Source organism: Coturnix japonica, chromosome 4 (assembly GCF_054131305.1).
Source record: "Coturnix japonica strain WE chromosome 4, WE-NBRP24, whole genome shotgun sequence".
In the NCBI taxonomy this organism is placed as follows: Eukaryota; Metazoa; Chordata; class Aves; order Galliformes; family Phasianidae; genus Coturnix; species Coturnix japonica.
In genome coordinates, this window is record NC_140666.1 from 21,118,007 (window position 1) to 21,130,256 (window position 12,250).

General features: G+C 52.0%; 1 protein-coding gene across 3 annotated transcripts in view; it reads right to left on the reverse strand.

Moving 5' to 3' along the window:
- Nucleotides 1-12,250, reverse strand: part of PAK3 (p21 (RAC1) activated kinase 3) — an 85,410-nt gene that overhangs the window by 49,596 nt on the left and 23,564 nt on the right. The window contains exon 1 of one of the 3 annotated variants that reach the window (XM_015860615.3): nucleotides 3,334-3,429. The exons of 1 other annotated variant lie outside the window; for it this stretch is intronic. The gene's annotated coding sequence lies outside the window, so the exon portion shown is untranslated. Of the gene's footprint in view, nucleotides 1-3,333; nucleotides 3,430-3,674; nucleotides 4,009-12,250 lie in introns of those variants that run through there. One more of the 3 variants, XM_085544763.1, reaches the window with a different exon arrangement.

The window sequence follows — 12,250 nt, forward strand, 5'->3', positions numbered from 1 at the left end:
CAGGAGCTGCTGCACAAAAGGCCAAGCTCTGCCAATCTGCTGGAGAACAGCAATGCAAACATCAAATACAACTTAGAAAAAAATCAAAAGAAACAACAGCAGGTAACTAACCTTTTTCCTTCTCAGAATACCACCCCATATCCAGATCCCTGTTGTTTTTCCCCCACTACCAGACCAGTGCAGAGTGCTCCAGGACCATTGGAGAGGACAGAGCATGGCCTGGAGAAGAAGCTATTCAAAGCTGTCACTGCCCGCATCACAGATCATGGAAGGCAGTGCCCCTAATTAGGTGCTTTGGAGTCATTTTTCATTATTAATGTCTCTGGCAAGGAGGACTGTGCATTCCTGCAGAGCAGGAAGAAGTAGGGAGAAACTGACAGAACGTGGAAAGGCACAGAGGGCTGGTGTAGTGCGGGATGTGGGGCAGAAGAGAACTGCTCTCTCAGATTGCTACTGCAGAAATGTTAACCCACTTCATTCTGGTCTGTGCATCCTACAAAGCGCAAGGTGCTTTCTCAGCAATGTAACAAGGAGCAAATTCTGGCTGCTACAGTGTTTTTTTCTTGCTGGAAATCTCACCTCTTCCCATCTCGGCTCTGCAACAAAGAGGGGCAAGTAACAGTATGGTGACAGGGACCACATCTGCAGGAAATAAATAACCAGGGTGCCAAGCTGAGGCGGCAAGGCTGACTAGAAGATCAAACACAGATGTAAGCAGCTCTTTTCTGGAGCAGGCAGGCATCGTTTCAGTCGCTGAAATATTCATGCCCCAATAGGAGCTGTGGTATCAATGTCTGTCCCTGATACAAACAAACCTGAGCTCAAAGCATGACAATCTGTGTTGTGCAGAGCAGAATTGCAATTAAAGACACTTTCCAAGCCTCCATTTCTGCAAACACACAGTTGACGGCTTTTCTAGTGACACTATAAGCACATCCCAAATCCAAGTCCATAATCTCTCGCCTGTGGAAGCAAAAGTCATTAAAAAAAAGGGATTTTAATCATGCTACTTTTATTCTTCCTTCCCTGGCTTAGCACCCCGTGCTGCAGCTGGCAGTGCTGGGTGCACCTGACAGATGGGAGCCGACATGTGGGTGCTGCAGGTCACACCAACACGCTCTGCAGGGAAGCACTGAGAGACTTCTCATCTGGAGGGTTTTCTCCTTCACCATTGGGAACAGAGGAAGGAAACCATAAGGCCTTCCACTCTCTTTGACTGGAATTACTTTTGAATGGCCTTATCAAATAAAGCAAGAGCGCTGATCTACTCCAGGATAGGAATAAAGGGGGCCTACTGCTGCCACCCATCCTCCAGCAATACTCATGGAGCCTGAATACATACGATGTGGCAAGGCAGCACTGCAGCACCCACCTGGTACCTCAGTGCAGTGGTGAGCCCACTGAGGGGCCAGAAAACTTGTAATGCTTTGGATTAGAAAGCAAACGAGAACATCCAAGCTGTGGGATCTGCATGGTGCTGAAGTGGTGGGTTGGTACCCCAGAGCTGGACAAATCCTGTGCTGTAATATATGGTTTCATAGTTAAACAAAACACAGGTGTGCAGCAAGCTGAATCCAAGCACACCTACCACTGGCCCACACACAATCTATCCCTTTCAGAAGCCAACAACTTTGCTTCTATTTATCAGAGAAAGCACATCTTTAACCTTAGAATCCCCCCAATGCCCTTAACACAGTGATGATATCTGAGTGTATCGCTAAGGTGTACCCGTCCAATCTACCACACAAAATCAAACATCTTTGCTATGCCCAACAGAGCATACACACATTTGCTATCAACTGCACAGGAGTCACAGCTGATGTTCACACCCCATCACCAATCACACCTGGAAAAGATCTTCAAAACTCCAAGTGTTAACGAACCACAGATACTTCCTCATGTTTCTCCATAAAGAATGAGCCCTGGTTCAAGGAGAGGCACCATCCAGCAGAGCAACAAGGCTCAGCATCACCTGTGCTTGCCCAGCCCCAGTGACAGCAAGCAATCACTTAAATGAGAATGGCAGCTGGAGGAGCAGTAAGAGGCACAGAAGTAACAGGCTTCATCCCTTGTAAGCTCAACTATCCCTGTCTGAAAGGTAAAAAGCAAAGGACAGGTGCAGGTAAAAAACTAACATAAAACAGCACTGACAAGTAGAAAGGCCTATTTCTGCAGGTGAACATAAATTTATGTCTTTCTTTCTATTTTCCCACTGCCCTCTCCACCCACTCACTCTGTTCCCCTTGTCCATTAAATTCCTGGAAAAAAAATATAAAGCTTCAAGCACCTTCTGCAGTTGCTATGGAAAGTAATGAAAGGGAAAGGTGACAAGAGGCTCCTAGTGCCCTGTGCAGAAAGGCGAGGAACAAAAACCAACGTTCATCCCAGCGAGGCACAGACTGACAGCAGCGTTAACATCCCATAGCCATGGGGAGCTCGGCCAGAGCAGGGCTGGTAGCCAAGAGCAGCAACGTGCCCCTCACAAGTAGCCCTGTGTACAGTGGAAACGAAGGAGCAGAAGGCAGAGCTGAAGGACTGGCACAACAAAGCAGCTCTATGGGAGCGATGCTGCCAGGCTCCTAACAGCGAGCAGCATATCAGCGCTCACCTGTCCTGCAGCTGCGCACACGAGCTACAAAGAAACACGAGGGGCACCGAGACAACGACCTCACGGCAGATTTCATTCCTCTGTATCATGTGACTGGCTCAGGACACAAAAATATCATTAGGATTCTGACTTCCCGATGCTTTTAAATACCGCCTTTTGGCCAGACCCTTACGGAGAACAGCCCGGGCACGGAGGAAAAACCTTCTTTGCTACATCCCCCAGCCAAGCGCAGCGGTAGCAGCTCGCGGCCCGGCCTCACCTGGCAGCCGGCGCTACGAGGGCACGAGGCCGGGCCGCAGCGACGCCGCCGCCGAAGCATCGCGCCCCGGGCGCTGCTCCCCGCAGCTGCGGCCTAACGAGCCTGGAAACTCAATCCTCTCCTCCCCGCTCCAAGGCCGCGGCAGCCCCAGCCCTCGGCTCCACGAGCCCGCAGGCCGCGCCGAGCCGTGAGGGAGCCCCGCGGGCGGCCGCAGCCCGGGACAAAGGCGCAGCCCCGGGTGTCTCCGCGGGTACCGGGCCCGTGCTGTCAATGACGGCATCGAAGCCCCGCGGTTATTTATAGCGCCGAGCCCCCGCCGCGCGGCCGGCATTGTTGGGCGGCGGGCAGCGCTCGGCGGCCCCAGAACGACAGAACTCGGCCCCGTCGCGGCCCTACGGACCCGGCGTCCTTCCGCGGCCGCCACCCCCGGGCTCAGCGGGTGCCGCTCCCCTCCTCGCCCCGTTACCTGCTCCCGGCGCTGTCATGCTGCTCCGCCGTCCCCCGCCGCGGCCCCGCTGCCGCCGCCCCCCTTCCCTTCCTTCCCTCCCGCCGCAGCCCATCTGCCGCCCGCCCGGCCCCTCGCGCCGCCGCCACCGCGCTCCAATCGCCGCCCGCCGCCGGGACGTGCCGCCGCGCCCCGGGCCTGGCGTCAGCCCGCCGCCCTACGCGCCCATTGGCTGCGCCACACCGGCTGCGGAGCCACCCAACACCGGCTGCGGAGCCACCCAGCACCGGCTGCGGAGCCACCCAACACCGGCTGCGGAGCACAGCACCGGGCTGCGCTGGGTTGGCCCCGCTCTGCTGCACCTTGGGTTGGCGTGTGAGCGCTGTGCTGCCTCCGCATCACGGCACAGCACCAGCAAAGTGTCGGCTCTGCATCCCTCCATACACCGCGTTGTGCAGAATGAGGGTGTGAGGCTCAGTAGGAGAGGAACAAAACGCACAGTGAGCTCGGATGGGCAGGGGATAAGGAGAGTGTTCCTGAGCAATAGGAGGAACTCAGAGCTCTAACAGCTCCCGGACCCCGATCCCGGAGGCCACGTGCTAAGGCTGGGCAGAGCTCAGTGAGGTGCGAGGGGACCCGGGTGCGCTCAGCAAAGGCACGTGGCTCAGCATCTCTCTGCGCTGCCCCGACTGGGGCGAGAAGGGACACGGTGGGATGGATGCTGAAAGCTAAAGGCTGAACGCCGGGCCCTGCTCGGCCATGATGTCATGGTTCTCCATCGCCTGCCGATTGGCTGCAGACGAGCATCTGCGGCGCCGGGGCTGGCGCTGGGCAGGCTCAGCCCTCATCAGCAGCTCGGCACGGAGCGTTGTCCTGACAACGGGGCTGTCTCGTAACACAGCGGTGCTGGGGACCCTCGGCGATACTGACAGAGAGGGGACACGGGCTCCTTTGGGAGGAGCTGGGCTGCTGGGAGCCGGCACGGAACAACACACGGAGCGGCACGATGCCAGCACAGCTCCCAGCCACGGGGATGGGGCCTCTGCAATGAAGAGCTTCCTGGAAGAGGCTGAATCCTTCCTGAGAGGAGGCGCAAGTCACCTCTGCAGGTAGCTGGCCTTAGAGCAAGTAACTGACAGAAGGCTCCCTTTGTGTCATCTTCATCTAAAAATAAGTGCTATGGACATTTGCAGAAGTCAGTGTACAAATTTATTAATAAAAGCAGCTGTACTTTTAATTTATATCTTTGCATCAAATCGTTTTCCTACTCAAAATTTCAGCCATGGATTGAACTGGCATGTAATAAGAACATTAACACACCCTACGGATCAGTGACTAAAGGCCGGTAGATACATTTCTCAACATACCATTGCAATGCCTCGTTAAAATGTTGCCGGATGCTCACAACCATTGCAAACAACCAGCACACAGAAGCTTACATTGGTTTGCTTCCTGAAGAAATCCCAGACCCTCAGCCCTCTACCAGAGCCTCCACACAGGAGTGTCCGAATTCCTCCTTCCAAGCAGCTTGAACTGCTTTCATTCTGATGGTTCCTTCTCCTGTCCCCACAAATGAAACCAGATCCTTGTTTTCCAAATGGCTCCTCCTGCTCATTCAGCTCTCTCAAAGATCTACTTTTCCTACAACTGTTGTGCCTCTGAGAACTAATCTCATACTGGGCCAGTGCCTGCTGCAGACTAAGATCCATTTTCCTAGGAGCACAATACGGAGCTGTTGCTGGTGATGTGGTTATAGTGGTTCCATATAGAGATCATTCTGCACTTATCTATCTTCCTTAGCTCAAAATAAGACATCACTGTTGGCTCAGGCCCTCAACAGAAGAGCACACAGGCCTGATTTTGGGCACATTCACCCACGGTTTGTTCACATACAGTTGGTAGTCACTGCTGTTTAATACCAATGAAAATCAGGGCCAAAACCAATAACTTGGTTTCTCTTTTGGCAACTGTTCTTCAGCTGTGCCTCAGAAAGAGAAAAGGAGCAGCATGTATGCAATAGTGTCACTGAGCTCTATTTCACAGCTATGGTGTGTTTACTGCTGGCAATGGAACTCCACCACGGGTAGCTCAAAAGAAAGGTGCTATGAACAGCAAACACAGGGCACTGCACGACAGCTTGTGAGCATAAAGATCTGATTACCAACATGTTGCAAGGCAAAGGTACTCCAGGCTTCCCGATAACATCAGCTCAGAGGGCCTGGAGATGAGAGACATCTTTACGTGGTTCCCTAACCACAAACAAAGACTCAATTTCCCAAAAAGCATCCCATGACAGCCAGATGTTCTGACTGCGCTGCTCAGGGCAGTGTCCTCTAACAGCTGGAAGACCAGAGACAAGGTTGTCTGTGGTTCTGGAGCGCTTTCATATCAGGTTCTTAGTACATGAGGACACAGCCAGTAAGATGGGAGACCTGTTCACAGAAGAGAACTCCCTAAGGAACTGCCAAGGATGGCAGTCCGACCAAACAAATGTACAAGCACAATGGATAAGTTTGTTGCACAGATTTATCTTTCATGTTACTGAAGAAGTTGTGATCTGTTCCAATGTAGCACACAGTCCCAAGCACTGGTTTGGAGACAGAATGAGAAAGAACTTTGAACCAGACTAAGGAAAGAGACATTCATAAGACCCTGAACCCAAATTGGTCCACAGGGAGAGGGTGAGATCTGTCATGAATTAGAGGACCTTTTTAATGTCAGCTCCAGCAATTAGCTTCATTAAAACACTTAACAAAGTACTATTTTCACTTGCATTTACAGGAGCACTTAATTCAAGGCAAATTTAAGAAAGTTTTACTCTCCATCCAGTTCAGATCAAAATCAAATGTAAAAAGGAATGATATTCCAGGAATCACGGGCATGACCTTTTGACCAGCTTCAGTCAAGTCCATAAGGCACAGCTGTGCAGAAAGCACTGCATTTCAGCCTTCATCTCTGACCGTGGAAGTCAGGCGTTCAGAGAATGCAATCAGGCTTATTAATCTGATGTCACCTAGGCAAGAGCCGGGATCAGGAAGAAACTCCCAGCTGACATTTAAATGTTAAATTCAATGGACTGAATCCAATTATTATTTTTATTGGAATTGCTAATATACAGGATGGGGCTGGCAGGTCTGACTTCCAAGATAAACACATGACTTCAGTGCCATTGGGGACAGCTTAGTGCTGCAGTGCCAGGTCAGAGGCCCTTCACCTCAGTTCTGCTGGCATCGGGCAGCCAAGACACTCCAACAGGGCCAGGGAATTGAGTCTTCATCATGGGGATGAGCTTCTGCTCAGCACCCAGCTCCCTGCTCTCAGCATCTGGTGAGCGGATAAAGGCCCTATGCAAACCACCTTCACAACAGAAAGGTGCCATCTCCAGGGGCACAGCTAAATGTAATAGGTGACAGCATGGCATTACCCCAAATGACACCAGCGTACAGCAGACTCCCGCCCTCCCTTTTTCCTTGCTGCCTGTGCTGCAGCCGCCAGTCTGCATGCCATCCCAATGTGCCTCTGGCTTACTGCGGGACCCAGACTCTTATGCTTCAGCGCATCCTTGCAGTCAAAACGAGACGTTTGTTCATACATATTTTTAATCTCGTTGCTACCCTGGCTGCTCCTCATTAGCTGCCTTGCACAGCCGTTGGTTCACACCAGGGAAACGGGCCAATTACCTCGCTCAGCCCCAGGGAGAGCCCTGCTCTGGAGGCGATGGGTGCCCACCCCAGCAGGAGGAACTGCTGCCCCACAGCAAGGGCAGAAAATGCCACAAGTTCACAGAGTCTCAGAAAAGCAGGTGAGGAAATGCCAGATGTTTTCCTCATCATCGGGGGAGAGCAGCAGCAGGCAGCCCCACACCCACTCCTCATTCGCAGGGCACATGCAGTGAGAGCAGGCTGCGGGATGTAGCACAGATGATGTGAAGTCCCAGGTGGTGTGGCTTTATCCAAGCTAACAGCTCGCTGTTCATGATTCCACCCATCATAGACCCGATGGCACGCTGCCTTTGTGCCATCCCACCCGATCTTAAGGAGCAGCTATGCTCCCTTCACAGCAGCACATGGTGCAGGACTGCACACCAGGTGAGTTACAGCTGTGAGCACAGCACCCGGACAACTGCTATGATGAGAGGGCCTGGCACTGCTCTGCCCTGCTGCTGCCAGCTATCTCCTGGGTACACAGCTCTTATCTCCATCTCTCACCATAGCTGGGCAGGAGGAGCTCTGTGGCTTTCTGTTTTGCCTCACTAATCATTCCTGGGCTGACAAGTCCCAGGGACTGCGAACAGATTGCTCTCCTGGCTCAGAAATAGAGCCCATACCTTGCCTTCACCCTGACTGCTGCAAATGTGCCCTCAGATGGCCCTGTGATGCCATTTTTGTCTTCTAACGGGAGCTGAATGTCACTGCTCTCCCAGCAGGGCTGCATGCTGGCAGAGGGGAGCCCTGGTCGTGTGCTGTGCCAGGCAGAGCTGAATGACTGTCAGGAGGGACAGCACCTCAGGGTCTTTAGAATTCTGTTGGTTGGGGTGCAAAAAGGCAAACCCCAAACCAAAAGAGCTCTCACAGAGTGTGAATTTCCCTCTCGTTTGACTCCAAAAATATGAAAGCAAGGTCTACCCCAGACAGGCTGCAGGACAAAATCTGTCCCATCCCACCACACCTCCCCTGGGGATGCTGGCTCAGGGCAGCAGTCAGCCTGCAGTACCCCTGAGCCACAGGCTGCCCAGCCCTCCTGTAAATAAGACAAAGGGAAAGAGAAGAGCTCCATCTTAGCAGCACATGGGAAATGGGGACGCACCATCAGTCTCACAGATGCGTCAGCATTGCAGAATAACCTGCTGTACTTTGGACTCCCTGTAATGACTGTTCCACTTTGTAATTTTCCGAGCAAAAATCATTTCGTCTCTGCAGTAAACTGCACACTCAAAATTGCCACCGCCAAAGCAGAGCCTGAGTTACTGCACCTCTCTCCTGGGTCCTTGCATACCCAGGCCTGGGAGGCGATCTGCTCTGAATGGACCCAGGGAGTGGGGATGGCCTCATACCCAGGTGCACCTCAGCCCAGCCTTTCTGACACAGCCCCTGCTGCTCCCTGCTACCTGGGCTTGCTGGCCCCTAATGGCTTGCAGCCATGGCTGTGTATACAGTGTGGGAATGCTGTACTGTGTTGCACTTCTTGCTACATGCATCCAAAAGTACTGACTGAGGCCCCAAGAAATGCTGAGACAATGCTGTGTATTCAGGAATGCCATCTGCTGGCACCTTCTCCATTACTTAACCTCACAGAGCCACCTGGAGGGGTGCAGAGCTCTCCAGATGTACACATGCAGGCATGCTGGCTCCTGCCAGATGATAACAGTAAGTAAATGAGATAATGGATTCTTCATGATGCTTCTGCTACCTGGATTTTCCTAGGAGAGAGCAGCAAGGGGATCTCAGATCTGCAGAGCCTGCACAGCAGGATAAAGAGGCACAAGTCAGAAGCATTTGCTGGACACAACAGTCTCTGAATGGCAAGGAGATGAGCAGAGCCCAGGGGGACTCATAAGCTCAGCCCACTGAAGGAGAGCCCTGCAGCACCTAACCTCATCAGGACAGTAATTACACTCATGGGGAATTTATGAGAGAAGCCTGGCAAAAAGAGAGAAGCTGGCAGCTGCAGGAACATGCCAATCTAACTGACAGGGCTGTCAGACAAAGGCTGCTGGGAGATGAAGAGCAAAGGACTGGAGCACAGGGAATGAAACACATCCAAAAGCACACCAGAAACACACTCAGATGGAGAAGTCTCCTGGACACACACTGTGGGAAGAGCAGAGCCACTTCAATGCTGTGCCACGGGGGCTCAGAATATGTGTTCTCCTCCCATTGTGAGCCAAGCTCATCCTTCCACACTTGCAGCTAATGCCCTGTAGGGCAAGCTCTCCCTATTTCCTAGCACAGACAGACATCAACCTCACCTGAGACCACAGCTCCCAGTGCCTCTCAGCCTTCCCTCCTCTCCCTGTCTGGTCACCTCCTCTTGTTTGCTCTTTCAACCTGTCACAGGAAGCAACCTTACACTTGGTGTGTGAAGCAAGAGCTCACCCTGCAGAAAGCCACCTCAATAGGAGGCCTAGATCCTTCATCCCCAGCAGGGGTTAGGGTTCACAGTAAGTGCTGAAAAACAAGGGATGCGTTTTCATCTCTCTCCTACTAACGAAAGCCCTACAAGCGAAACCCAAAGGGACTCACACAAGGTCACAAGCGAATCAATGGCACTGCCAGAAACAGAGCACAGAACCCCTGGCTTCCAGGTTCTTCCCATAGAGAGAGGAAGGTTGGCAGCAAATCCCCAAAGGTGTGGGAATGAGCAAGAACATCAGTGTGCAGCCTGGCTGTACTCACAGCTGTGTTAATTAGATCATGGTCTAATTAAAATACAGCCTTTTCAACTTGTCTTTCTTTCTTGATGATGTGGCCATTCGGTAGAGTTTGCCCACAAGTTCAAACTGTACTGCTTCTAACCACAAAGAGAGGGGAACTGCCCCACAAGGGGGCAGGAATCCCAGAGGTTTTAGCATGGCACATAATAAGCTCAGGAGAAACATCACATTAAATAACAATTTGACCTCCATACACAAAACTTAACAAGAAAGCTCTGGGGAAAGGGCTTCCTGCTACCAAAGGGACCAACCCAGGTTTCTCCTGAGCCCTGGGTTCACATGAAGGTGCAATACCAGTCTCTCACAACACAGGTCACTGGTGGCCTGAGGTGAGGTGCTAGAACTGATGCAAGCCCACATGTGCAGAGGGGCTGAGCCACAGAGGCAGAGTATGCAGAAGGTGCCCAGCACAGCACAGTACAGCACATGCACAGCCCAGGTCATTCCCTGCCCAGTCACATCCCCTCTGGGTGCAGGCAATGCTGAAATGCCCAAGTGTTTGGCAGAGGAGAAGGGGAAAAATCTCTACGTGCTCTAAAGGTAAGAAGCATTACTCTCAGTTAACAACTCACAGATGTATTTCTCCCTGTCTCGTCTGCCAAGCATGTCAAACCAATGTCATGTTTCCTGCTAAACAGTGATGCCCAAACAAGCAAACCTGAGTGAGCAGTGGCCCGTGAGATGGCATATCGCTTTGAAGATGGAGTTTCCCAAAGCGTTTTAGTGGTAAGGAATGAACAGAGAGAAACAGGATTTATAGATATATTCACCAGAACTGAGTTTCAAAAGCATGTGGAAATCCCAGCTTCCCTTGTTTGCGCAGGAAACAGCCCTGGAGAGACTGAAGGCTCTGAGGCAATTCGCTCTCAAATACAGTGCAGTCTGCAGCCGCAGCACCCCATGCAGCCATGCTGCTTGGTGTGACAGAGGGACCACAGAGTGAGAGGGAACAGAGCCAGCGAGGCATGTGTGAGCCCTGCAGCTGCACTCTCTGCTTCTTTTGGCTCAGAGGCTGACAGCAGGGAGCCTGTGTGTGCACCACGGAGAGGCAGAAGTAACCACACAGCCTCTTCTCCTGCTTGGAGGATACTATTAGATAATACTGAGACATGAGTTAACCAAGGAACAGCGCACATTTGTAGCTTTTACTACAAGGACTTCACCTTCCAATATGCCAGCAGTGAGCATCCAGCAGCTTACCTGAAGCCAAGCCAAAGCTAGAGAGAACTGGGGACTTAATCCTGAAAGTGCAAGTGCCTGACGCCTGCCTGCTCATGGAAGAAACACCGCAAAGGGATCAGAAACACTGAAGGCTTGTAAGTAGGGCAGTGCTATACAGGCATACCAGTCACTGATGTGAAACAGCACGAGGAAACTGACTTGCAGCCCCACCCTGCCTATCGGACAGGGAACACCAGCAGCATTACAGGGTATCTTTACAACACACAGCCCATGTCCCTACAAAACTGCCTGCCTGTGTTCCACCGCAGTATCATCTTCCTCATTCATTTAGTTCTGATCTCAAAAAGGTGCTGACCATCCCTTCTCCCCAAAAGTCACCTCCCCACCGCCTGGCTGAGATATTTCCGGGCATTGAGAAGTTAGGATACAGACAGAAAAATAGTGGAATTGCTGGATGCTCATTGGGTTCCCAAAAACAAATGATGCAGTGCTTGCTGTTACTGTGCAGCATTTCAGGAGGCTTTCTGTTTATTCCTCTCTCCCTGACACTTCCTTACACACCAGGCTCTCTCTGCCCCTCCTATGCTAGAGGTCCAGCTGCAGCTGCAGGGAAACACAAGCCATCCTGCCTGCACAGCTGCCTCTGCATCTCAGCCTTATTTGTATGAGACGCCGCCACCCAGCAGGATTTGCATACATACCAAAACGTGAGATCTGCACAAAATGAAGCAGGAAAACCATTTGTCTCTCCTGCCAGAAAAGGTTAATGGCACGGCTACTTTGCAAATGTTTACTATAAAGTGTTTCCTAAGCCTCAGAGCTATAGAATTTGTACATAAAAGGAGGTTCACCCCCTTCCCCTTGTCCCACAATCCTATTTGCTTCAGATTAACACAAGTGACCTCCACTCCACTTGTGCTCCATTCATCTCCCACAGAGCAGGGCCTGGCTGTACTGAATTATTTCTCTGCCATCATGAAATGCTGTTCAGTAGCATTGGAGGGAGCAGGGCTGCAGACAGGTGCTATGGCTTTCTGTTAACCATTCAGCTTCCAGATAAGATTCCCATTTAAACCTAGCTCAGCTTAGGAGCACGGTTTAAGTACACGACACCAGAGCTGATGCACTGGCACACTGAGCACAATCATGCTAGGGAAAGCAGGTGAGCTGGTGGCTGCATGCAGTCACACAGCAAGGGACAAAGCAGCCCTGCCACAAAGCAGCCCCAATCCTGCTGTCTCCATCCGTATCAGCCACCACGTGCCCCACAGTCACTGTCCTCAGAGTGCATCAGAGGCTCTGGGATGGGCCCTGTGTGAAACA